The sequence below is a fragment of the Tenrec ecaudatus genome, chromosome 1, assembly GCF_050624435.1.
Source record: "Tenrec ecaudatus isolate mTenEca1 chromosome 1, mTenEca1.hap1, whole genome shotgun sequence".
NCBI lineage: Eukaryota > Metazoa > Chordata > Mammalia > Afrosoricida > Tenrecidae > Tenrec > Tenrec ecaudatus.
The window spans coordinates 65,027,484-65,053,109 of record NC_134530.1 but is presented as its reverse complement, the minus strand read 5'-3'; the positions used below and the strand labels follow the sequence as shown (position 1 = coordinate 65,053,109).

At 42.1% G+C, this 25,626-nt stretch overlaps 1 protein-coding gene across 4 annotated transcripts in view; it reads right to left on the bottom strand.

Annotated features, from left to right (window-relative positions):
- NFYC (nuclear transcription factor Y subunit gamma) overlaps positions 1–20,505 on the bottom strand; it is an 82,018-nt gene extending 61,513 nt beyond the window's left edge. The window contains exon 1 of one of the 4 annotated variants that reach the window (XM_075554546.1): positions 20,375–20,505. The gene's annotated coding sequence lies outside the window, so the exon portion shown is untranslated. Of the gene's footprint in view, positions 1–5,414; positions 5,556–5,853; positions 5,952–20,335; positions 20,355–20,374 lie in introns of those variants that run through there. The other 3 variants (XM_075554557.1, XM_075554574.1, XM_075554566.1) reach the window with 3 other exon arrangements.
- Between the last annotated feature and the right edge of the window lie 5,121 nt (positions 20,506–25,626).

Below are 25,626 nucleotides of genomic sequence, written 5' to 3'. Positions count from 1 at the left end.
TTGGGAAATTACAGTTAAGAAGTAACAACGAAAATAATTTTATAGTTGGGGGTCACCACAACATGAGGAACTGCATGAAAGGGTCACAGCATTAGGAAGGTTGAGACCCACTCCCCTAAAGAAATAAACCATGCAATGGACTGAAAAGTCAGACTATCTGAACTTGCATAAATCGGGCACTAAAAAGCTCAAAGGCCTTGAAGACCTTAATAAATACTCACTGCCACTGAGCAGATTCCGACTCATAGCAACCCTACTGGACAGGGTAGAACTGCTCCTGTGGGGTGTTGAGCCAGTCACTGTTCACAGGAGTAGAAAGTCTGCAGAGCAGCTGGTAGATTCTAACTGCTGACCTTACAGTTGGCAGCCCAACACATAATCATTATGCCACCAGGGCTACTAGGAGGACCTTAATAGGACAACTAATTGCTCCAGGTCTCCATTTTCCCTCTTTATAAGAAGGGAACTGAACTAGACACTAAATGATTCCCATCAGCCTAACATAAACTAGTTACCAAATCAATTCCAACTCATGGCAACCCTGCATGTATCAGAGCAGAACTGAGCTCACGGGGTTTTCAATAGCTAATTTCTGTAAATTGGTTTTTCATCCAAGGCACCAGTGTATGGATTCCCGCCCCAGCCTTAGGTTTTTAGCCTCGTGTATTAAATGGTCTATACCACCCAGGAGAAGCCTTAGGAGTAGAGTGGTTATGCACTGGGCTGCAATCTGAAAGGGCAGGAGTTTGAAGCCACGAGTTGCTCCACTGGAGGAAAAAAAAGGGCTTTCTACTGCCATAAGCAGTCATGGAAACTCACAGAACAGTTCTATCCTGCCCTACAGGCTGCCTACAGTACAGGGTCACTATGAGTCAACATCAACTCCATGTTAGGGAGTTTGGTTTTCAGTTTTTTATGCCACCCAGAGGCTCCCAACCTAACTCTTGAGTACTCATATTCTATATGCATATATTATCAGTGATAGAGATGGGCAAAAATAATTTCATTCATGATAATTCAATTAAAAAGTTTCAGCTTTAGGAAAGCTTTTGGGGTTTCAGAAGCCCATATGATGTATACAATGGGGGTACCCCCAAAAAAACTGAACTCCCCAAGCTATTTTTTTTAATAAAACAACCTTATCACCTTCAAAGTACTTTCCATCACACTTAATACATTTGTCAAATCTGTGATTCCATTCTTGGAAACATTTTTCAAACTCATCTGTTTGGATGGCTAACAGCACCTCCCTCTTGTAAGTCATCAAATCCCTTTCCTTTCATGTCCTTCTTCACTTGAAGAAAAGAAGTCACATGGAGTGAGGTCAGGTGAGTAAGGTATGTGGAACAAGAGAGGCATGCTGCTTTGGCCAAAAACTGGTGCTAAGAAATGGCTGTGGGAGCAGATGCATTGTCGTGGTGGCAAAACCAGTCCCTCATCTGCCACAAATCAGGCCTTTATTTGTAGCACACCGTTATAATCTTTTCAGAACTTCTCAATAGAAAGCTTGATTAATAGTCTGACCTGATGGAACGAACCCCTACATGCACTACATGGTTGACATTTTTGTCATTTTGGGAAGCTAATGGACATCCAGAATGAGGTTTGTCATCAATCAACATTTCACCTTTTCTGAAACTAGAAAACCACTGGTACACTTGAGTTTTGCCCACAGGGCTGTCCTTGTAAACTGTGTTCAACATCACAACAGTTTCTAAGGCATTTTACCTGAGCAGGAAACAAAATTTTACAGCCGCACACTGTTCTCTTAAATCAGGCATCACAAAAAACGAGATTCTAGTGAAACTGCTTTACAAAAAAATTTCACTGTGACTAGAGAGAACCTTTCCAAGAGACACCACTGGGTGCACTAATTCAGAGTGAGTTGCTCAATGCTCAGCTAGTGGGGGGAAAATGCGTACTATGAAAGCTCCATCCAGGCGGAGCTTTTTCTGAGGTTTTTTTCCTTGGGGTGGGGGGAGGTACCCTCTCATGTGGTGTCTTTTAAAAAGACCTCATCTCGTTTTAGGACGAAAAGACCATAGTGATGATGACTGGATGACTGCTGGGTTCAAATATATTTATCTTGGAACAGGAATTTTATTTGAAGAGGCCAAACCTCATTCTGTCTGAATTTATCCTCTCAGTGCACAGAAAGAAGACAAGCATCAATACTGACTGACCATACACAAGAGGAAGTGCTTAAGATGACAGGAAATCCAACAGATCACAAAAGATCCACCCACTCTCAAAGAAGCAAATGAAGTCCCCAAAATAGATGACATTAGGGAGCATAAGATGGGTAAGAAATAAATTCCCATGCGGGTCCACTCCACCCTGTATCTTGGAAAAGGTATCTCACAGCAGATATTGATTGATACGATTTTATGCCAGTGTTTAGATTCTGACAAGAAACCAGTTATTTTAGAAAGAAAAGGAATACTTGCATGAACTACTTTGCAAGCTGTGACTATCTCCCAAGCTTGAAAACTGGCTGTACAGATATTGCACAACAACAAAACAAATAAGAAAAGCAAAAAAAAAAAATGTTTTTAACAGCTTCAGTTTACATTTATAACTATTCAGTTCACAAATTACAAAGGTAACCTCTGCATGGTAAATCTCTGCAACCATTACAACTTACCTGCATTATAGTGCAAATATAAGTATCCAATCAGAACAGGTTTCTAGTTCTTAGATTCTTAAATCTAATAAGGATCTTATAAAATTAGCATTACCATTCCATCTTATTCTGAAAAGACTTTAGTTTTTGACAGAGAAGCTAAAATCCCTTCAAAATAGAGTTAAATCATCTCACTGTATTTATTAAATAGGTAAGGTCACATCAGCACAAACAGAAATATATAGGTAAAGGCATGCAGAACCAGTCTCAGGCTTAAACAAATTCTTTTATATAGTAAAATGTTTCCTTTGATGCCACATGTTCATAGGAATCTAACCCCAAAATCATTTGGATTAGTAACAACTAATATTTATGTAGCATTTCACAATTTGAAAAGCACTTTGACGGACATGATCTCATTTAAGACTCACCAGGAAATAGGAAGGTGCTATTTTTAGGTCCCATTTTTACACGTGAGGAAGCTGACACTAAATGGCTGACTTGCCCAAGCTCACAGAGCTACTGGTAGCTGACTGGGACTCTAACACAGGCCTCTTGACTTTAAATTCTCTTTTACCATGGCATCATTTATTGTTTCAAATCTTATAATCAGAGTAAATAAATGCCAAAATCTCAAACACCCATCTATGCCTCCCAATCCTACCTCCACCTCAATCTAAACCTGTAACTCTGGGTGTTTATTCTTTTGGGGGGAAAAGGGAGTTTTCTTAATTTGTGTAAGAACCATTTCTCTTTGGCCATTCAACATTTACTGGGAAATATCTTAGCCACAGAGGCTTTGCACAGGCATGCATGCCTATATGCGTCTTCTAGGTGGTGGATCAGATTCCAAAAGTCCATGACCCTAAAAAGGTACAAGCTAGTGTTGCCTCATCAATAAATGAAATCCTCCATTTCCTAAATTTACCAAGAGCCTTATCTAGGCCTCATACTGTGCCCCACCTTCACACTTCTGCCTTCCCTAATCCAGGGTTTTTCCCACACTGCCCATGTGATCATGCTGTAGCTATCACCATTTTTTAAAACCATATCCAAAATCTGAAGCAAATGTTAACATTAAATCAATGACTTGTAAAACTAAACTGAAATGAAAATAATTAATTCTATTAAAATGTAACCTTTAACACACTTTTCCTTGATTTTACTTCTCCGAATGACTATTTTCTTACCATAAACATTCCAATCCCCCCAAAGAAATTTCACACACTTAACTACTTTGAACTTCTGAAATATCACTCTTCATCAAGAACCTTCTAGATTACCAAGAAGACACGGTAGCACAGAAGGAATTTTGAATCTGTTAAGCAGCTCACCAACTATCATACCCAAAGGATTGAGTCTATTTTCACGGGGAGGGGAGCAGAGAAGAGTAGAAGCCTATTGTCAGAGGCCCTAATTTGAATCTGTAGCGTATTCCTACCGACCACTGGACCTGAACATCACCAGTCGGCTCCCTTCATCTTAGAGCTTTTCTATCCAAATGTATGTAAACAAACTTTAGCCTTCAATCTTTCAACTCCTCAGCAGTTTTTCAAGGTCACTTTTGCAAGCAACGACAGAGGCCTGCAACTTTGACTCCTAAACTACTCCAACTCCAAGAGCTCAAAAGCTAAACCCTTATCGATCCTCTGGGGTAAATTCTGTATTGGGGAAGGGAGAGGAAGGCAAATCAACATCCTCCAAACTTCTCTAACAGGCCTGCTCCTTTTCCCTACCCAGAGACAGAGTGCTGCTGGCTCACTGCTCCAGTCTGCTGCAGAAATGTTCCAATGACCTTCATTCTGTATTTGCAAATAAAAAGAAAACAAGGCATTGCTTTTATTTACCAAGTGTACTTTAGAGCTTAGTACAAGGGATGGAAGATTTCTCTGTTCAAAAGAACTCACTGGCTAGTGATTAGCAACCTACATTAGCTTCCAGAAAAGGTGGAGGGGGGTGGGGGGTAGGGGTAGGAGAATTTATCAAGGGCAAAAGACAGGGTGTCTCTACTACGAGCTCTCCTAGTCACAAGCTGCAGGTAAATTCAGATTTTAGACATGACACACAGAAAAGGAAATGCATTTTGCTTACAACACTTTAAAAGAACCAAATCAATGCATGACAAAATGTGTATACACTGGTAGAGAAAGATTTGCTCTGTTCACTGCTAATATAGTGAAGTAGTGTGTTTCTGACCACTATTGTGAGCTTACATGAACATTTTAAACCTGAAAGGTTGTCACTAAATTTATTAGTACTTATTAGAAACTATACACAAATAAATCAAGAAAGTTATGGGAGAATTTCACATTGGCATATGGACCCTCACAATTTAACCCTGCATCAGTGCAAATCATATTTTTATACAAATTCAGAACAGTAATGGTGTCGCTTCCACCTCTGAAAATACAGATGTCAACAAAGTGCATGGAAATAGAAAAAACTCTAGCTAGATCTCAGCTTATTCTGTAGGAAAGCTTCAGTGCACTTGAACAAAGGAAAATTATCTGGAAAACAGTTAAGTTTACCCAATGAAAAGAGAAAGTACTTTGCTTCTGTGTGCCCCTGAAAAATGATGAACCCTTCTTCATGTACCTGATATTGTCAATACTCAGGAACAGAAATTCTAGTTGAAGGGCATGCAAAATCTACAGAGCAAGGTATTCTAGGTGCATCAAAAGGTATGCATGGAATGTAAAGTGGCCATTTTCTGTAACAGTGCAACTTGTCTACACTCTCTGACGCTAAACAGTTTCTATCATTGCAACACAAAACAAAGAATTAAACTTACCGGGAACTGCATTAATTTTACATGTAGTTATTTATATCTCCTCGGACAGGGAGAATTTAAGTCACTCCTATCCCTCCCCCCAAAAAGGACGGAGGAAACAAAAGGCAGCAGGAGATGAAGAAACCTGAGTCTGGAATGTCCACTCCAGTGAAAACCCGAACAGCTGTCCCTCCACCCCCCAACAAACTATTCGCCATTTTTCTTTGTCTTTCAGCTGACCCCTGCCTCAGTGAAAAACTCCGAGGCTCCAACGAAGCCCTGCAGCCTCCTTCCACTTTAACAGTCAAAGGCATTCAATCTAGCATGCTATTTGACACCAAACCTTGCCTCCAGAGTGGCCCTATTGGCTGAGCTGCTTAATCGACTAAGAACACAAAACCACGATTGGCTGTTCACGTCATCAGTTACCTCCTTTGTACACTTCCTGTTTTAAAGTTACCTTGAGAAGCAGAGCAGGGGTCAGATCCGCACTTCAAAACTACAGGAACTTAAAGCTTGGAAATGTCTGGAAAATGCAAACAGCAGATGTGCTAGGGCCTCACGTGCTTCCCAAATAGAAGATACTGCATACTTAGCAATGTTCTTAAAATCACACGAAAGGCACATTATAGTTCCCACCCAGGGATTTCTTATTGGCTGTCAGAGTTCATTTGTTAAAATTTAGGGTAATTGATATGCTTCTGATTGGCCATCAAAGATGTCTGTGAGATACAGCTACAGAATCCTATGGCATGGAACCAAAAAAGCAAGATACACAAGGTCGGAAGTTGTGACTTAATTATCTTTGATTTTCTGTTGAGCATTAACAGGGTTAATCCAATGGCTTCCAAGAAAATACAACTTCTTTTAACAAGCCAGACGCAATGGTCAGACAACTGTTTGCAGGACTTCCCAAAAGACAGCTGTCATTAAATCTGAGGTTGTTTTCAAAGCACAGATGGCAAAGCACTTTATTTTGAAAAGTAAATTAAACCGGAAAAGTCTGTATAAAGCTATGAACTAATATATAAAGTCAGTGGAACAGAAGCCTTCCCAAAAAAATCTACCAGGAACCCTATGAAATATACTAGTGGGGGGGGCACACTGGGGGTGGCGGTGGGGAATAGCAATGATGGCAAAGATGGCAGCCAATAAATTAGTTAAGGCACATTATAGTTTGACAAATTCATTCATTCATTCAAGACAGTCACAAAATGTTGCTGGTTAGAGGTTATACAGCATTTTGATGTCACAGACTTCATGAGTAATTTTTCCTCCCCCATTTTGAAGAATGTATAGCAGGATCTGCTTCATCTTTTCAAAACTAAATATCATAAGTCTAAGCAAGGTAACCAATTTGCTAGTTTCTGGGGTGTTTTTCCATTGCCAATTCAAAGTGACCCTAGAAAGCAGAACTGCCCCCTGTGAGTTTCTGAGACTATACTCTTTATGGGAGTAGAAAGCCCCCTTCTCCCACAAAGCGGCTGGTGATACCGAACCACTAACCCTGCGGATCACAGCCGAAAACTTAGCCACCCAGTTTTTTTTTTATAAATTCCTTGATTGACCTTACAGGAGAGGTCAACCTGAACATCTGCAGAAATTTGGCAGGATCTTGAAATAGAAACGAGGTGGTTTTCTAATCACTTTGCTATATTAACTTCTCTATGCACATTCCTAAGGAGCTCTGTTGACACACTGCAAACCAAAAAGGTCGGCAGTTTGAACCCACCAGACTTTCTATGGGATAAAGGTGGCAGTCTGCTTCCTAAAAGATGTAAAGCCTTGGAAACTCTGTAACAGTTCTACTTTGTCCTTTAGGGGAGGCTATGAGTTGGAAAAAGTTGATAGCATGGGGGCTAGTTTGGTAAGCATACTCTATTTCCCACACTGAAATGAAGAAATGTCTTAGTGCAGATGGTCCCAGCATCTATTCTGACAACTGCATTGTATGTCAGTTCTACTGTAGGTTGATTAACTCATTTCCTATTGCCTTTGACTTTTACTATCTTTATAAATCCAGTCTTTACTTCTCTTTTGGGGTTGGCATAAGAATAATACTAGTAAATTATGTGCTACAATACTATATTGGTATCTATTACTAAGGATATTTTTTAAGGATGATTTTAAGTCTGATTCATCATAATGCAAATACACAGAAAGTCAGTGCTAGAGCCTGTGTGAAGCACTATTCCTCTAATCCACACTATATCCCCATTATTTACATATGAGAAAGTGAGGTTCAGAGAAGTTAAGCCAGTAGCCCCTAGTCATAATCTAAGATGTCTGCAAACTCAGATCTCACTAGGGTATTCTTTGAACTGCACCACAATGCTTACTAAGACATGAGATACCTCAAAGGGATTTCTTAGGAATTTTATAGATAGATAGATAGATAGATAGATAGATAGATAGATAGATAGAGAACATAAACCAATTAAACAATTTCACTAATTTAAGCAATGGAAATCCGACTCATGTTGAATTCTATCTGTTTGACTGGAGACCTAGTTAAATATCTAATCAAAATAGAACCCTATATATTGATACAAGCTTTATTACTAAAGTATTAAGAATATTTAACCAGTAATATCACATTTATAATTTATAAGGATTTGAACAACAGCTAACTAAATTACTAACAGTACTCAATGAAATATTAAGAGATTAACTGTCAAATAAGAGTTTAGGGGAAAAAAGTTTGGCTATGCTAACAGGGAATCCCTGGGTGGTACAGTGACATACTCTGAAGGTTAACACTAGAGGCACTTAGAAAGAAAGGACTGGCAATCTACTTCTCAAAAAATCAGCCAAACCTGATAGAGTACAGTTCTACACGCACACACAGAGTCACCATGAGGCAGAAGTGATTCACCAGCCACTTTTTAATTTTCAATGCTAATAGCTGGGAGGAGGAAGGGGGGGGCTGCAGTTACACAGTTAAGGCATTATGGCTTTTCTTAAAAGTTTCCATCACTAATTCTAAAAACTATCAGTCTAGGAAATGAAACCAAGAAGGCTTATAAACTTCTCTTATTCCCAAGCTGGGGGAGAGGGGTCCATAGGGCCTCGAATATTAGAATATATTCACAATATCATTAACTGTTATTAATGACAGTATAGAAAAGCAACTAAGTGTTGGGGTCAGGCTGAGTTAGTTAGCGGCAAACTCTGGCCCCTACACTTATTAAATGCAAGTCACTGAACTCATCTTAAGCTTCAGTTTTCTCATCAATAAAACAAGAATATCATATGGGGAGGTCTTCAAAAAATTCTTAGGAAAAATGAAATGAAAAGATAATGAAATTTTTCCATGAACTTTTTGGAGGCCCCTCATATGCCATTAGTTATTATAAGGATTAAATGAGAGAACATATATGGAAGCAACTTGAAGGAAAAGTCTCTCCCCTTCCCCAGCACACCCTGCAGCCCTGACAGCACAGGCCAGAGCTCTAGAGAGCAGTGCAGGATTACCTAGAAGCTGCGACTCAAAATCTTCCCCAGTTTTGATGCTGGAAACCTATGCTTTTCACCACCAACCCCAACCCTCTGACTTTTGATGTACTAGACTAAACCAATCATGTCCCTTGCTACTTTGTGGAGGACTTCAGCGGAGTTTTTATTAGTTCTTAGCACCTTGTAAGAAAAACACTGTAACTCCACTTCTTATCAACAGTCACCTTAGAACTCAAACCACAAGTGGAAAGAAAACTCAAATTAACCCTTGAATTTCCCATAAGCAGCCTGATTTACTCCCTCACTATAGCTTCCTCTTCTCTGAACTGTCATTAGTGTGGCTTACGACCCTTGTGGGATGCCACTTAACAATAGATCCCATCAGCCCTCTACACCAAACAAATGCATTGTCTCCCTAAATGACATCCAGGTCATTTAAAGAAAATCCATGACTCTGGGTATGTGACTTATGCTTCAGTGCTCTTAGTCAAAAGACCAACCTTGAGTCTGTAACCACCTGTTTTATTTACTAGCTGCATTACCTGGGTCACGCTACTTACCATCTGAGTTTATTGCCTCTAGTATAAAATAGAAAAAAAACTAATACCAACTCATAAGAATGTTAAAGTTTAAATGAGATAAGTGGAAGTATCTGAAATAATACTGGCCATCTGGTAGGTACTCAGTTAATATCTAATTATGCACTTACTAAAACACTTACCACACAATTATATTTTAAGGAGTCTCTAGCCCTAGAGAAAGCCTTCTTGTAGGCAGTGCTTGTCTTACTTATCTCCATATCCCCAATGCTCAGCAGATATATCAATCAAACCCAGCCTCAGCCTTACTGTTTACTAAGTAAAAGAGAAGGGAATGACCCAAACTGGAGAGTGAATGTCACATCTGAAAGGGACTTGTCACTACTCAGCTCCAACTGCAAAGAGTCCCTCAATAATGCTGATCCAGGCTAATAAGAGAATCTTAAAACGAAGCAAAAGTTAGGATGTTTTTAATGTCAAAACTTTGGGTTCAATTTTTTTTAAGAAAACTAATGTAAGAATAACCAAAAAAACCATGAACTGCCAGACTGTAATTCCTGACCCAGACCCTTCATGATTTGCTGCTAAACAATTATTATTTAGCTCCCACAGCAAATCGACCTTCAAGATTTAAGAAAAGGGACAGGGGAGAGTGACATACAGTTTCTAAAGAATTTGACAGAAATTCTGAAGATGATTTCAAAGATGCTGTAGAAACATTTTAAGCAATGATAACATCGATGAAATAAGGAGTGTCACTGTGCTCAATGAATACCTGTTGAATAAGTAACTGAATGTACATTTCTAAACCTAGATGACCTTTGAAATCACATCCACCCCAAAGAGACACATATATATATATATATAAATTTGGGGGGGGGACTTCATCCACATATCACACAATTCAGCAGTTCAACCATATCAAGAAGAGTTGTACAATCTTTACCACAATCAATTTTAAGACATTTTGTTTTTTCCCCGTACTCATTGTCATTCGTGTAATTTTTTTTCAAGAGTTTATATTATTTGGAGACATATGTGCTCTAAGAAAAATTCTTTCCCACAACTAGTGAAGCTACCACACAAAATAATTCATTTTTTATTCACAGACTATAACACAACTGCTCAACTGGGCCTTACTACAGAGCAGTGATAACATACAATGTTTATTAGGTGCTTTCACAAACCAGGTCCCAAGGTCAGGTAAGTCAGAGAAACACTACATAATGTATTCTTCCCCTTGAAGGGTCCGTCATAAGTGACATGAGTATAGCGCATCAGACGAGCATATCGGTAATAAAAAATCCATTTCACTTCGGCTGTTATTTGGTCAAGGAGCCTTTTTCCTTCCCAATGAACACCTGTTAGCACTGTACAGAACTAACGAGGGCAGTGTTAGTTCTGTAGCAGAATGCTCACCTCTCATGCATAAGACCCAATTTCCATGTCCATCCATACTCATCTGTCAGGGGAAGCCTTAATGTTGCTATGACACTGAACAGGCTCAGTGAACTTTCCTAAGACAGACAAGAAGAATGAGGGTGGCAGTCTACTTCCAAAAAAAAAATCAGCCCATGAAAACCCTATAGATCACACAAGTGGCCAATCCACAAGCGATCCTAGAGCAGGAGGGAGTAGCATTCCCTTATGTTATGCACAGGGTCCCCATCCTCCTGAGTCAGACTCAGCAGCACCTAACAATATTCAATGGAATGCTCTGATTTAGTGCTGCTATGAGCCAACTTACCAATGTTATCCAAACCCAACTGCCACCAAGCGGAGTCACGACTGAGGATGACCCTACAAACAAAGACAGAATGGTCCCTGTGCGTTTCCAAGACTGGAACTGTTGATGAGAGTAGAAACCTTCATCTTTTTCAAGAGGAGCTGATGAGTTCAAACTGCTGACCTGGTAGTTAGTTAGTAGCCCTAGTCTTAAACCCACTAGTAGAACTAAAAGAACAATATGCAACTCTCTCCTGACCACCTTCTAAAATAGTCAGTTTTACACCCATTGTCCTTTTCCTTTTTTAGTACTACTGAAAATTACATTAAATGCCACCATAAACAGCAATCTTCCGCCTCCAAATTGTCACCCAAGCGTGTGTTGCTTCTTAAAAAGTTTCAACTTTTTAATTTGATAAAAACTACTTATCTTCAGGGTACAATAACTTTTAAGACTGGTAGAAATGAACAAAAATGCTCAACTACACAGATTAGCTATTACCTACATACTTTAGTCCTTTCTTTTTTACAATGGAAAAATCACACTAGTGATCTGGGCAAAGCCTCACTTCATATGGATCAGTAAATAATTTGACAGCTCCTGAAGACAGGGCAACTAACTAAATATTCAGAAAACCTTCAGTAACTCTAACAGATTTAAGCCAATGGCCTGGTACAAAATATTCCATGCTCCAATGTAATTGTCTATGAGTCATACTCTTCTTTATTGAAGCACTGCTCAAAATCACTATTTATAGTGCCTGCCCATGAATATATTTAAGAATAGAACAAATTCTTGAATCTAATTTATAGGGACATACTGTTGGATTGTAAGTGGAAAGAATGAATTTGAATAGGGCACCTTGAATACCTTGGACATGCACTTGCACCTTTAAATTTACACCTATTGGAGTGGAAACATTTGAAAACAAAGGTTGGACTCAGGCTCAGCTCTCTGGATTGCACTTGAAGTTTACCCTTTAGAAAACCCACTCCATCAAAGAAAGCATACAGGATTTAGAAGTCATCTGACTGTAGAACATAAGAACTTTAGCCAAAAAAGCAAAGATATCATAGCTAAAACAAAGAAATATAGAGTGTACAGAAAATTTTGCCACCTGGCCAGCATTCTGTAAGCAGAGAATTTTGTTTTCCTCAAACATTCCAAAATGTTGTCTTCCTGCTTACTCCAAAGACAATGCCACCCCATACGACTCACAGTGGTCCGACAGAGCAGAAAACTAGGTCTTATTACCACTACTTTAAAGAGTCAGAAACCAAAGCTGAGTCATGTTCAGCTCCTCCCCAGTTCACACAGTGGGTAAGTGCACTGCAGAAAGACTGTTCCCAGACTGGGCTCCAAACTCAGCATTGCGATGCCCCTCAAGAGGAATTTTTGTCCAAAATATTTTAAAGTCATTTCCTCTTGCATATTAATCTCTAAATTATGTGAGGTGTTTTAGTCTCTGTGGGAAAATACTGAAATGACCTTGTAGCCTTCCTAGCTTGTCACACTGCACGCATGAAAAACTGAACAAACAAAATGAAAAGAGAGACTGTAAGACATCAGATAACTCACAACCAGTTTGCTCTTAGCACAAGAAATAGAATGGAAAAGAACAACTTGCTGGCTAAAGAATGTGTCTCGTAGACTGTGTGCCTAAGGCTGGAATGCCCCTCAAGAAGGTCATCTGTGACCCTAATAAGGTCCTCTGAAGTTCTCGCTCCTGTGTATGGGGCAACCTTGGGGACACAGGCAGAGTTCTCAAAGTCGACTATGCTATCAGGCATAGCACGGCAGTTCCGTGCTCTCACAGGAGAGGCCATGCTGTCTGGTGAGTGAGTGATGATCTGGAAATCCATGACCAGCCTCGAAGAGTTAAATGACATGGTCGTGTCATCTCATTTTTTACAGCCCCAGTACAAAGGACGGGCTGAAGAAATCTAAAGATTGTTTTGTTTCCCATAACATTCTACAGGTCCAGGATAACAATGTTTGAGGATAAGGACTCCACAAATTGTGCAGGAATTAGGAACTGCAAACTTGGATTTTAATCCTGGCTGTCACTTACTTGGTTTGTGGTCCTGAAGAAGTACACAACCCCTCTCCGCCTGGGTCTCCTTACGAGGGAAATGAGTGGAGTAAGAGTTATCCACGTCCGTCATACTTTTGAGAGGATAACACATATAAGGCATATTTTTTCATATAGTGTATTTTTACCCTCTCACACAGTCATCAAGTGGATGCTGATTCACAGCGACCCTATGAGACAAGGTAGAACTGCCCCTGTGCGTTTCCAAGACTGGAACTGTTGCCAGGAGTAGAAAGCCTCATCTTTCTCTTGCGAGCAGCTAGGGGTTTCAAACTGCCGGCCCTGTGTATCACAGGCCAACCCACACCACTACACCACCAGGTTTTATCCTAGTAAGCACAATAAAGCCCTCAAAAGGTAATAACTATGATATCATCCCCAAGTTTGGTTTCTATTTCCTTAGTGGTTTGGTACCTCTGAACTAAAAGGAAAGAGATGTGAATTGACTCAAAAGGAGAGGACATCATTTTGCTTTGTCTCTATTTCTCTATAGCTAAAATGAGGATATGAAAACAAATATTCAAAATCATATCATTGTGAATGAGGGGGAGTGCAGATTGGAGACCCAAAGCCCACCTGTAGGCAACTGGACATCCCCCTACAGAAGGGTCCCAAGGAGTAGATGAGCCAGTCAGGGTGCAGTGTAATAACATACAACTTTCCTCTGGTTCTTTAATGCTTCCTCCTCCCCCACTATCATGATCCCACTTCTACCTTACAAATCTTGCTAGACCAGAGGATGTACACTGGTACAGATAGCAACTGGAAACACAGGGAATCCAGGGCGGATGATCCCTTCAGGACCAGTGGTGAAAGTGACGATACTGGAGGGTGAAGGTAAGGTAGGGTAGAAAGGGGGAACTAATTACAAGGATCTACACATAACCTCCTCCCTGGGGGATGGGCAACGGAAGGGTGGGTGAGGGGAGACATTGGACAGTATAAGATATGACAAAATAACAATAATTTAATAAATTGTTAGGGGCTCATGAGGGAGGTCAGAGAGGAAAGGGAGGGGAAAGATGGGGAGCTAATATTGGGAGCCAGGGTGGAAGACAAGTGTTTTGAAAACGATGAGGGCAACATACATTCCAAATGTGTTTGACACAATGGATGGATGTATGGATTGTGATGAGTTGTACAAGCCCCCAATAAAATGATTTTTTAAAACCCCAAATATTATTTTAATATAATGAATTAGTTTGACCAAATAAAGAAATGTGAAAGTATTAATGGATAACAGAATTATTTTGTACAGATTAAAAATTAGTATACCATTTATAAACTATTAAATATGGTTTCTGCTTAGAATACACAAGTTTCTATATAAATTCAAACCTTCTAGGAGTTCAAGACTTCTCAAGTGATTTATTCTGGAAACAGGTTAAGCAAATGAGCATGGGTTTCAGGAGCCAATGTGGAACCAAGAAGAAAGGCCCTGGGAGTAAGCAGCAGTTTCTCATGAAATGTGTGAATTCCTGAAGTCCAGATGAAATCTCCGTTGCTATTTACTATATATACTTGAGGATAAGCTGAGTTTTTCAACACTTTTTTAAAAATTCATTTTATTGGGGGCTCATACAATCCTTATCACTATCCATATATATATATCCATTTGCCAAGCGCATATGTACATTTGTTGCCATCATCTTTCTCAAAACATTTGCCTTCCACTTGAGCCCTTAATATCAGCTGCTCGTTTTTTCCCTTCCTCCCCACTCCCCCCTACCTCATGAACCCTTGACAATTCATAGTTATTTTGTCATATGTTACACTGTCCAACGTCTCCCCCTGCCCTCTTCTCTGCTGTCCATCCCCCAGGGAGGAGGCTATACAGATTCTTGTAATCAGTTCCCCCCTTCTATCCCATGTTCCCTCCACCCTCCAGATATCGCCACACTCACCACTGGTCCTGGAGGAGTCATCTGTCCTGGATTCCCTGTGTTTCCAGTTGTTATCTGTACCAATGAACATCCTCTGGTCTACCCAGATTTGTAAGGTATTATTGGGATCATGATAGTGGGGAGAAGTATTTAAGAACTAGAGGAAAATTATATGTTTCTTCGTTGCTACCCTGAACCCTGACTGGCTCATCTCTGCCCCACAACCCCTCAGTAAGGAGGTGTCCGGTTGGCTGCCAATTGGCTTTGAGTCTCCAGTCTGCACTCACCCATCTACAATGATATGATATTTTTGTTCCTTAATGCTTGATACCTGGTCCCTTCAACAGCTCGTGGTCATACATGCTGGTGTGTTTCTTCCATGTGGGCTTTGTTACTTCTGAACAAGATGGTCTCTTGTTTATCATCGAGCCTCCAAGACCCCAGATACTATATCTTTTGATAGCCAGGAACCATCAGCTTTCTTCACATTTGCTTATGCACACAGTTGTCTTCAGTGATTGATCGTATCAGGAAGGTGGCCACCCACTGATATGATTTTTAGTTCTTTGATGTCTGATAACTGGTCCTTTCTACACCTCGTGGTCAGACAGGCTGGTGTGCTTCTTCCATGTGGGCTTTTATTCTCAGCTAGATGGCTGCTTGTTTATCTTCAAGCCTTTAAGACCCCAGACACTATATCTTTTGATAGCTGGCACCATCAGCTTTCTTCACCATTTACTTATGCACCCATTTTTCTTCAGCAATTGTGTCAGAGAAGGTGTGCATCCTGGAATGCCAATTTAATCAAACAACATGTCCTTGCAATGAGTAAGTGCTTGAGTGGAGGCCCAATGTTCATCTGCTGCCTTAATACTAAACCTATAAAGAGATGCACATAGATCTGTTTCCCCACACTCTTATATAAATATATTTACATAAGTAAATTCCAGTCTTTAAACCCCTGTAAATACTCTTTGTCACCTAGTTCTTTCCTCTAGTTCCTTACACTTTCCTCTTGTCCCACTATCATGCTCAGCCTTCATTTGGGTTTCAGTAATTTCTTTCGGTTACCTTGCCCTTGCTGAATTCCTACCAGGCCTCTCACACCCTCCTTGCTACTGATTTTGGATCACTTATTGCTCCCCTGTCCCTGGGTTGGTCAGCACCACCTCCTTGCCCCCTCCTCCCCCTCTCCCGTGTCCCCCCAGAACCATTGGTCCTGTTGTTTTCTCCTCCAGACTATTCATCCAGTCTATCTTATCTAGATAGATCTGTAGAGATAATAATATGCACCAAAAAATCAAGTCATAGCAAGATAGATGATGAGTGAGAACACAGCGATGACAACAAAAAAGGAAACCAATTACTCACAGAAGAATAAATTAAGAGAAAAAAGTTTTTAAAAAGAAAGAAAAACGTGTAAATAGATCAAGCTCTGATTTTTAATCTCTAGGCGTGTCCTTCAGTCAGTCCAATGGGGTAACATACTTTGGCCCCAGAGTCTGTCCTTTATACTCCCTCGGGGCCTGCCTGCTCTGCCGCAGGCTTTTAGTGGTTTGCCTCGGTTTCACAGGGTCAGTCTGGGCCAGCCCTGACCCTGAGTCTCCAGTGTTGTCCCCCTTAGGGCCCTCGGTCATCAAGGGATGGTGTGTCTCATAGTGGGATCAGCCATATTGTCCAATCTGTCCATTGGCTGTTGAGGGGGGATATCGTCCTCCAGGCCTGATGGGCCAGGATGTGCTCCACTCTCTCTTCCTCCCCCTTCATTTGCTCCCATTTGCTCTGATCAGACATGCCCCTCTCCCCTAGCTGCAGCTTCAACTGCTGTCCTCTCAAGTAAATTCTTCTGGGGTGAGGAGCGGTCAGCACATTTTTGTTGTTGCAGTTTTTATACTAAAATTAGGTGCCTCGGCTGATATTTGGGCCGGCCTATCCTCGAATATATACGGTAAACTGTGGGCTGGACAACTTTGGGTTACAAGGGCTTACTCTGATCATTATATTCATCCCCAAATAATAAAAAATTTAATACCAAAAAGAAAAATGTTTACCGAGTAAATTAGGTTACATTTATGTGTGTGTCTGTGTTACATATAGTTCACCACCACAGTCTGTCAATGTCAATCAATAAATAATCAATAAGGAAGACTGGAGAAGAACTGATGCCTTCTAATTATGGTGGGGAAGAATATTGAATATAACATTAATTGCCAGAAGAACGGAAAAAGTATGTCTTGGAAAAAATACAGCCAAAACACTCCTTGGAAAGAGGAGACCCTCAAAGAGATAGATTACAATGAGCTCAAACATGGTAACGATTGTGAGAACTGTGCCAGACTGGGCAGTGTTCTGTTCTATTGTACACAGAGTCAACAGGGTAGTTTGAGCTGGAACTGACTTGACAGTACCTAGCAAGAGTTTTAACCTACCCAGCAGTGCCACAGAAGAAAGCACCTGGATGCTTGAAGACTGTAGCCAGGAAACCTGACGGAGCAGTTCTCCTCTGGAGCATATGGACTAATAGAACATACCTGCTGGAAACGAACAACACACGCAAACTGACTTTTATAACCTTGTCCAGACTCACAAAAAAGTGTGCACAGCATAACATTCCTCATGTTTGATTAACTTAATGACAAAATGAAGCCGAGAGGCAAATGCAGAAAGTAGTCTTCTTCATGCCACGCAGTGCATGAAAGCCCTATTTTCACTGGAACCTTTGCCTCTATCTTCCTCACTGAATTATTATATTGTAAAAAAAATGGAGGGGGTGGGTGAGAGTAGAGGACCTTCATCCAATCACATTAAGATACAAAGCAGTAAGACTTAGTCTACTGTCACCCCTTAAAAATGGATATAAAGATTTCTAAGCAAAGTTCATACTGAAAATATTTTATTGCATCATCAATTTTCATTTTATACACCGTGCAGAATAAATTTTCCTTAAAACCAGTGTGCCACAGTCTGAAGAAAGTGCTACCCCTCTGAATGGGTCTGGTGCTGGGAAACAAGGGTCCGATGAAACGGGTGACGTCTGAAAGCTGTAGTGAGCTCTTTTCGTGAGGCGCACAGTAGCTCCCCACTCGTGTAAACTATTTCCATATACAGAAAGACTATGTCAGCGGTGTTATGAAGTCTGATTCTTAAGAGTTTCTGTACATATTTTTCCTGTTATCTACCTGTATTCAGGAAAAAGATCCAGCAATTTACTTTCTACATGTTCCCTTTCACAACAGAAACATCTAGTTGAAGAACTCATTCTATATGGGTACAATTCTGTAGTCTGAACGCTTGCAACAATGCAACATATTCTTGTGAATTTTATCTTCCCATTCAGTACTTTGTTTTCCTTACATTTTTGAAGTTGTAAAGTAAGTGGGAGGGCTCAGGTCAGCACACTTTGCACATTCAGAAATCAAAGGAAGGTGACCCATTTTAAAATATTTGAGCATTTGACTAGTCAAGTGTATGTTGACAACATACATGACATGGCAGATAAACTACAGGTTTGGCAACCTGGGTTTGAATCCTAACTCAAGCACTTACTGAGCACTGGACAAGACAAGCTATTTGTCTCTGACCATAAGGCCTTCATCTATAATATAGTGTTAAAAAACAAGGTTGTTCTGTTCGATATACCTCAGAATATCAAATCCCTTCCTGTACTATTTTCTCCTTCTCTCACAAAGATGTAAAGATTACATAAAACTAATCAAAGTTGAAAATTTACAGGAGATTCTTGGAATGGGTAAAACAAGTTTTGTGTTCATCTGAAGCTAGATCAATGAAAAATAAATCATGAAAACAGAGCTTTAACAAATATGTTCCCATATTCCTGTACCCTGAAGTGACCACATGTCACTATAACTAGATGGAAAAAGAAATGTACCGCCCACAAACTCACTCTTAAGAGTTTTGGATTGGGACAAAAGCTTTTGAAATATGAACCAGAAAATGTTGAGAAGTCTGAGTACTTAAGGCAAGAAGTTATGAACGGCTTATTTTAGCTTGAGAGTGCTTTTAAAAAAAAGCGCATCTATAGGTGGTGCAATATTTGTAGGCACATATCAAAGAGAATGAGCCAAGATCTCTGCCAGGCTTCATTCCTGCAATAGGGAATCTTAACAATATTCATTCAACAACTAATTGCCAGATACTTAATATCTGGTAGAAAGCCCCGACTTCATCCCAGAGCAGCTGGTGGTTTCAAGCTGCTGACAGCACTGGGCTCCAAGGAAGAAAGACGAGGCTTTGTACTCCTGTAAACAGTCTCGGGCGGTAGTTCTCCTGTCCTATCAGGTCGCTATGAGTCGGTAGTTGAATTTGGTTTAGTCTGAGCACAGAATCTTACAAACATCAAATGACAATACTGTCTGGCTGGGCTTCCTAAGCTTGGCGTTCAGTTACTAAGCCAGGGCACATCCACCCTCTGGATACTTCCTGGTCTGCGGACCTCCCCTTCAGATCACATCCCAAGTTGGAGATTTTTGAACACCAAGACTCCAACCAATGGGTCAAGTTCACACGCAGTAGCACAGTCTCTGGATCATTCTATCGTTCCAATGGGGTCCACACGCCCTTTCCTCCTATGCCATGCTCTGAGAGCTGGAATCCTAGGACTTCAGCGTCACGGTGTCACACTCCCTGGATCTCGGTGACCCCCTGTCTGTAACTCCGGTTTCCGTATTCCCAGGCTGATTCTCTAGCAGCGTCTACGTCCCCGTCCTGGCGTTGCATGTTACCGGTAGGGTACCCTTGGATTCAGGAGTACCCCTACTCTGGGGCATCCCGCTGGTGACCCCCCAAAGGACTCGCCAAACCATCCCTCCCTTCCCCCAGGCCTCCGGGACCACACTCGAACTCCACTTCACGCCTGCGCCGTAGGGGGGGGGGTCATCGCCTGAGCAGCCCATAGCCAGGAGGCGCGCATCCTCCAGCCTCTGATTTCTCATCACCCCCTAGTCCGGAGCCAGCGCGACCAATAAGGTGCCAGGTCCGCGGCCTCCCCTCCACGGACCAATCCGAGCGAGCCCCCCCGCCGCCGCCTTCCGCCAATGGGAGAAAGCCCGCGGGCCGGGCCGAAGAAGCGCACGGACCCCTCGAGCTCCGAGGAAGCGACGGCGGCGGGCCCGGCAAGCACTCAACATGGCGGCGGGCAGGCCGAACCGAACGACAGCTGCTGTCGCGCGAGGGAAGAGAGGGCGCCACTGAAGGCGGGAAGCGCTGCCCCTCCCCCCGCCGCTCACCTCTCACACCCTCCGCCCACGACGCACCCGCACACTCACACGACTCTGCTCTGCGGTCCAAGAACAAGCAGGAGCCGCCCCCGCGCTCCTGCGCCGTCGGGCAATGCAGAGGCCCTGGCCGGGCGGAGGGGTGGGGGAAGCGTGCGTCACGGAGAACGGAGCGCGCGCGAAGTGGGGGCACAAACAAGATGGCGGCCACGCCGTTTGCACCGTCTCCCCTTCCCCCACCCCCTCCTTGGCGCCTTGACTCTCCGTAGCTTGTAGTGCGCAGAAGCTGAGCAGCTGGAGATCTCGCGAGAATTGGAAAGGGGCGCCCACTTGGTCCGGGAGAATTTCTTGGCCCCGCCCCTTTCCGGGAGATCCGAAGGCGTTTCCTGGTGACCTCTGTTGGGCGTTCTATCCTTGTGGAGGTCGGCTACCTTTCACGCTTTGAATTTTGGAGATAATTGTTGTCTAATTTGGGGAAGGAGGCAGAGAACTACATAAAGATGCTAGATTGAATAAACACATATTTAATGCTAAAAGTGAACAATGATATACTTAAGAATAAACAGTACTGCCCAAGAATGTTCTGCTTGTAACTTTACATCTACATAGACGTTGGGTTGTGGTGTTTTTTGTTGTTTTTTTTTTCATCTGAACACAGATAATGAGAAACATAAGACAACTTTAAACCAGCTACTAAGAGCAGTCTTTTTTCTCATAAAGTATCCCTGCATCTCCCTGATCATTTACAAGCCATTAGTGTTATTCTCATTTTACAGGTAATAAAACAAAATCTCAAATGGAGTTAAATAACTGGAGCTAGTGTTCACAATTAGTGTCAATTTTTTAATAGCTCTAAAACCTGTAGATGAATCATCAGATATGTATTGAATGGGATTATCTACAATGAGCCAATTAGGTAGGCAAGGCCAGAAAGGCACCCGCACTGTTGCTGGTAACCTTAAATTACGACAATGACCTTGAAGCTTTTCTGAGGCTGTGTTGAGAGATCCTCAACCATAAAATCAACACATTATTAAAGGCTCAATGGAAAGTAAATGTTTAGAAAATAATGATGGCAACATGTACAAATATGCTTGATACAACTGATGTGTGGATTCTTTTAAGAGCCCCTAATAAAATGATCTTTTAATTTAAAACAACAACACTATTAACGCTTTCCTTTGGGTTCATGACCGTGGTGGGAAGGTAGCTGATATCAGTGGAATAAACCTTGACTTGAATTCGGGAAAATTGCTTTCAAGTCCAGCTACAATAAATCTTACTTCAGGCACTGAATAAATATTTGATGAATGAACAAACCCTAACTAGCTCTAAGTCACCTGACTTCACTGAGTCACAATTTCTTCATTTGTAAAATGATCTCATTTCTACCTCCTGGGAGTGTTAGGGAAATGAAACTGAAGAGTGTACGAGCGCTTTGTAATTTGCAGGCATGTTATAAATAAACGTTAATGACAGTTTTAGAGATGAGAAATATCCCTGAAGAAGTAAAGAGATCCAAAATAAATAATAGGTCAAGATAGTAGAGGAACTTAGCTTACAGAAAAAAAACAGCTAAGTCTCATACAAATATGTATTTAGCCGTTATTCACCATGTTAGAGAAAGAAATGTAAAAATGTATCAGAAGCAACCAATTAGAAGAATTATCATTACATAGGAGCTGCAGTTTTCTTCCAAGAGCTTGGAATTCTGGTTGCCTCGGAATTAAACTAATAAAAATCCACATGGAAAGGTATCATGCTTGGAAAACAGAGGCAGCAACAAGAAGGCCCTGAAGGTGAAAGCCACAAACAAGCCACTGCTGTTGAGTCAATTCCAACACATAGTGACCCAAATAGAACAGAGTAGAGCTGCTCCCTAGGGTAGCCGAGGACATGAAACTTTTTATGGAAGCAAATTGTTGCACCGTGGCTGCAACAATGGGCTCAGACGTGGGCACGTTGTAAGGATGGCATAGGACCGGGCAGTGTTTAGTTCTGTTTGGACAGGGTCCCTGCGTGTCAGAACCGATTGGACGGTGCCTAATGACAACAACAAATGAAATTAACCAAAAGCCAAACTCAAGAACCATCAAGTTGGTTTAGTCTCATCGTGACCTTACAGGACAGACTAGCGATGCCCTTGTGGGTTTTTAGGCTGCAACTCGTTACAGGTGTAGAAAGTCTCCTCTGTCTCCTGTGAAATTAACTAAGGGTGAGATTAATGACATCTAAGAACAGGTTGTTGGTGGGTGCCGTCAAATCGGGCCCAGCTCATAGCGACTGTGTGCAACAAACGAAACGCTTCCCAGTCCCATGTCATCCTCGCGATTGTCCTTATGCCCAACCACACAGTACAGGTAGGACTTGGGAACTGATCAAGCAGAGGGAGACGTCTGCTGGCTTGTGAGCTGCTGGTCCAGGGGATCTCAGAGGAGAGATGTTAGGAGACTTGGGACAGCAGCTATTTATCAGTTCGTTCTGAAGTATCTCAATATTTGAACAATGTAACTGATAAGAGTCCTCCTGGTGCATACACACTAGATATATGTATACACACACACACACACTCACACTCACACTCATCCCTTCAGCAGGGAAGGTGTGGCAGTGAGAACACAGGTCTTAGATCTCTGTCTGGGGCAAACATCATGGATGGACATCCCAGCTGCTGAGCTCTGAAATCCATCAGCCTCACTCCCAGGCCTGCCTTCCCCCAGGGCGAACACAGTGGCTTTAGGACAGGCTGCTCCTGAGATAAGCAGTGCTCTCCTGATAAATGTCTTTGTGCAAGGACCCCTTGTTTGGTCTTGCCAAATTTTCCTTAGCCTGCTCTACAGTCTAAGACACTTCCTCCTGGTAAAGCCCCTTCCTTCCCTCTCTCCTTCATTCAGGGTTAGACCCATAGTACCATCTTAGATTGTATGGCTTGCCTGGTCTTCCCAAGTTCCCACCACCTTTTCTCTCTTAAAATCCTTGCTTGTAAGCCCATCTTGAGGCCATGGTGGTGCAGTGATTACACGTGGGGCTGCTAAGCGCAAAATCAGTCGTTTGAAACCATCAGCTGCCCCGTGGGAAAAAGACAGACTTCCTACTCCTGTAGAGTTGAAGTCTCAGAAACCCACAGGGGCAGTTCTACCCTGTGCTACAGGGTCACCACGAATTAGAATCGACTCGATGGCAGTGAGTTTGGTTTGGGCATCTATCAGGTTTTCTAAGAATCTGAGATGAGGAAGCACGGCCTGCTTCCCTATCCTAGTACTTCGCCAAAGCCCCCTTAGTCCTCAGGAGAAGCACAAGACCCAGGCTGACCAATACACTGATCCCCACATTTTGGATCAGTGTCTCTTCAGAGACTCACAGCTTCATTTAGCTCCCAGATCTCAGCCCCAGATATGGCTGACCAACTCGGAACAAGGCCTCACCATTCTGCTGCCTGAATTGCGCACACATGGTGTGTTTCCTGCACCTCCGGGCCCTAAGGACATGCCAATGCACAGCGGAGTGTGGAATCTGCTATAGGAGTCAGTGAAGCAACCGAGAATCTGCACAAGGATTTAGCTGCTTGCACGGCCAACTGGTCAGTGGGAGGTGAAAGGCAGAAAAAGGCAGGATCAAACCACCTCTGCTGCTTCCTCTGATGAACTCTCTCAAGGTATGTTTTCTCCACACATCATGGCCAAGGGGGTGTGCTTGTCAAGAGATCCACTGTGTTGCCACGAGCCAGAAAAAGAGAATCAAAAAGGTTATCAATACGGGGCAAAAAAGTGGGTTTGCTTAGACTAGAGATGCCATGAAGAAAGAACACTGCCACATATAGACCTCCATTACCCAGCACTTACGAGTCTTTCAAAGTTCAGGGCCAAGTTCAGCTCAGTATTCTGAGCAGGTGTCTGTTCAGTGAATGAATCCAGGTAAGCCAGTCCATTCCCAAGTGTAGGGTTCAGCACAAAACAAACACAAACAACCCATTACTGCTGAGTCAATTCCAACACATAGTGACCCAATAGAACAGAGTAGAGCTGCTCCCTAGGGTAGCCAAGGACATAAACCTTTTTATGGAAGCAAATTGTCTCTTCTTTCTTCCATGGAGCAGCTAGTGGTTTTGAACCACTGACATTTCTGTTAGCAGCCCAATGCTTAATCCACTACCCCACTAAAGAGCTCCTTTACTTCATAGTAGACACTCCATAAATATTATCAGACGGTGGGGTGGGGGAGGGACTCGCAGTGAGCAAACACCAGAGAATCCTTGGTTTGGCTACCCTATGTTTTTTTTATTGTGAATTGGGTGAAAGTTTACAGAGCACATCAGTTTTCCATTCAACGATTCATACACATTTGTGTCTCATGTCATTGATTGCAACCCCCACAATGTAATATCACTTCTCCCTCTCCTCTCCAATTTTCCTGTTTTCACTCCTTCTTTACTAACACTTCTGAACCTTGCCCTTGGGGAAATGTTGCATTTTTTTAATCTCCAGTGCTAGATTGTTCTAAGGGGTGTGTACCTCCTTCGTGTGATTATTCTCCTTATACACCTATCAGTTGTTTGTGTAAGGTAAACTGAGCCACAGAGTGAGACCAGAGTCAGACTGAAGGAAAGTAAATTCAAGGACAGCTTTATTGTAGCGAAGGAGCTCCCGGGCGAGGTTCTGCGACCCAGCAAGACAGGTCGGGAAGTCGTGCCAGTGGTCAGGGTGTAGGGTTTTTAAAAGAAGGTGCCTGGGGGCGGGAAACCGTCGGAGGCAGCAGGTGTGGCAAGCCATCCTGAGAACAGTTTGTCAGCTTCTTGCTGCGGTGCTCTCTGTCCCGGAGTGCGAGGTTGCACTCCCTGAGCCTGGCTGCTCTGTCTTGGCTCCCTTTGGCCTGGCCAGTTTTCAGCTTTGAAGGGGGACCTTCAATTCGCTGGCCTGTCTCCATCCTGACAGTTTGGCTGAAAGTGGAGCCACAAGAGTGAATTAATTTCCAAGCCTGCAGGGTGAGTAAGGAACGTAATCTCAGGAACTCCACTAGTGTCTATTCAACCAGTAAGCCTGATCTTTTAAATGATTTTATTGGATACTCTGTTGTAAGACCCTTAGCATCTTGCCTGGAACTGAGGAATTGCTCAACAAATGATCATATGGAAATTATTATTAGTTTATATAAGGATGATAATTATTAGTAGGAAGTTTTATATAAGGATGATAATAATAGCTAATATGGGCTGGTTTCAGTTAATTGTTAGACCTTTCCGATGTGATAGGTTTTATTAGATTAAACTTTCAAATAAGAAGATTTAGGGAAAAGAGCTAATGTGT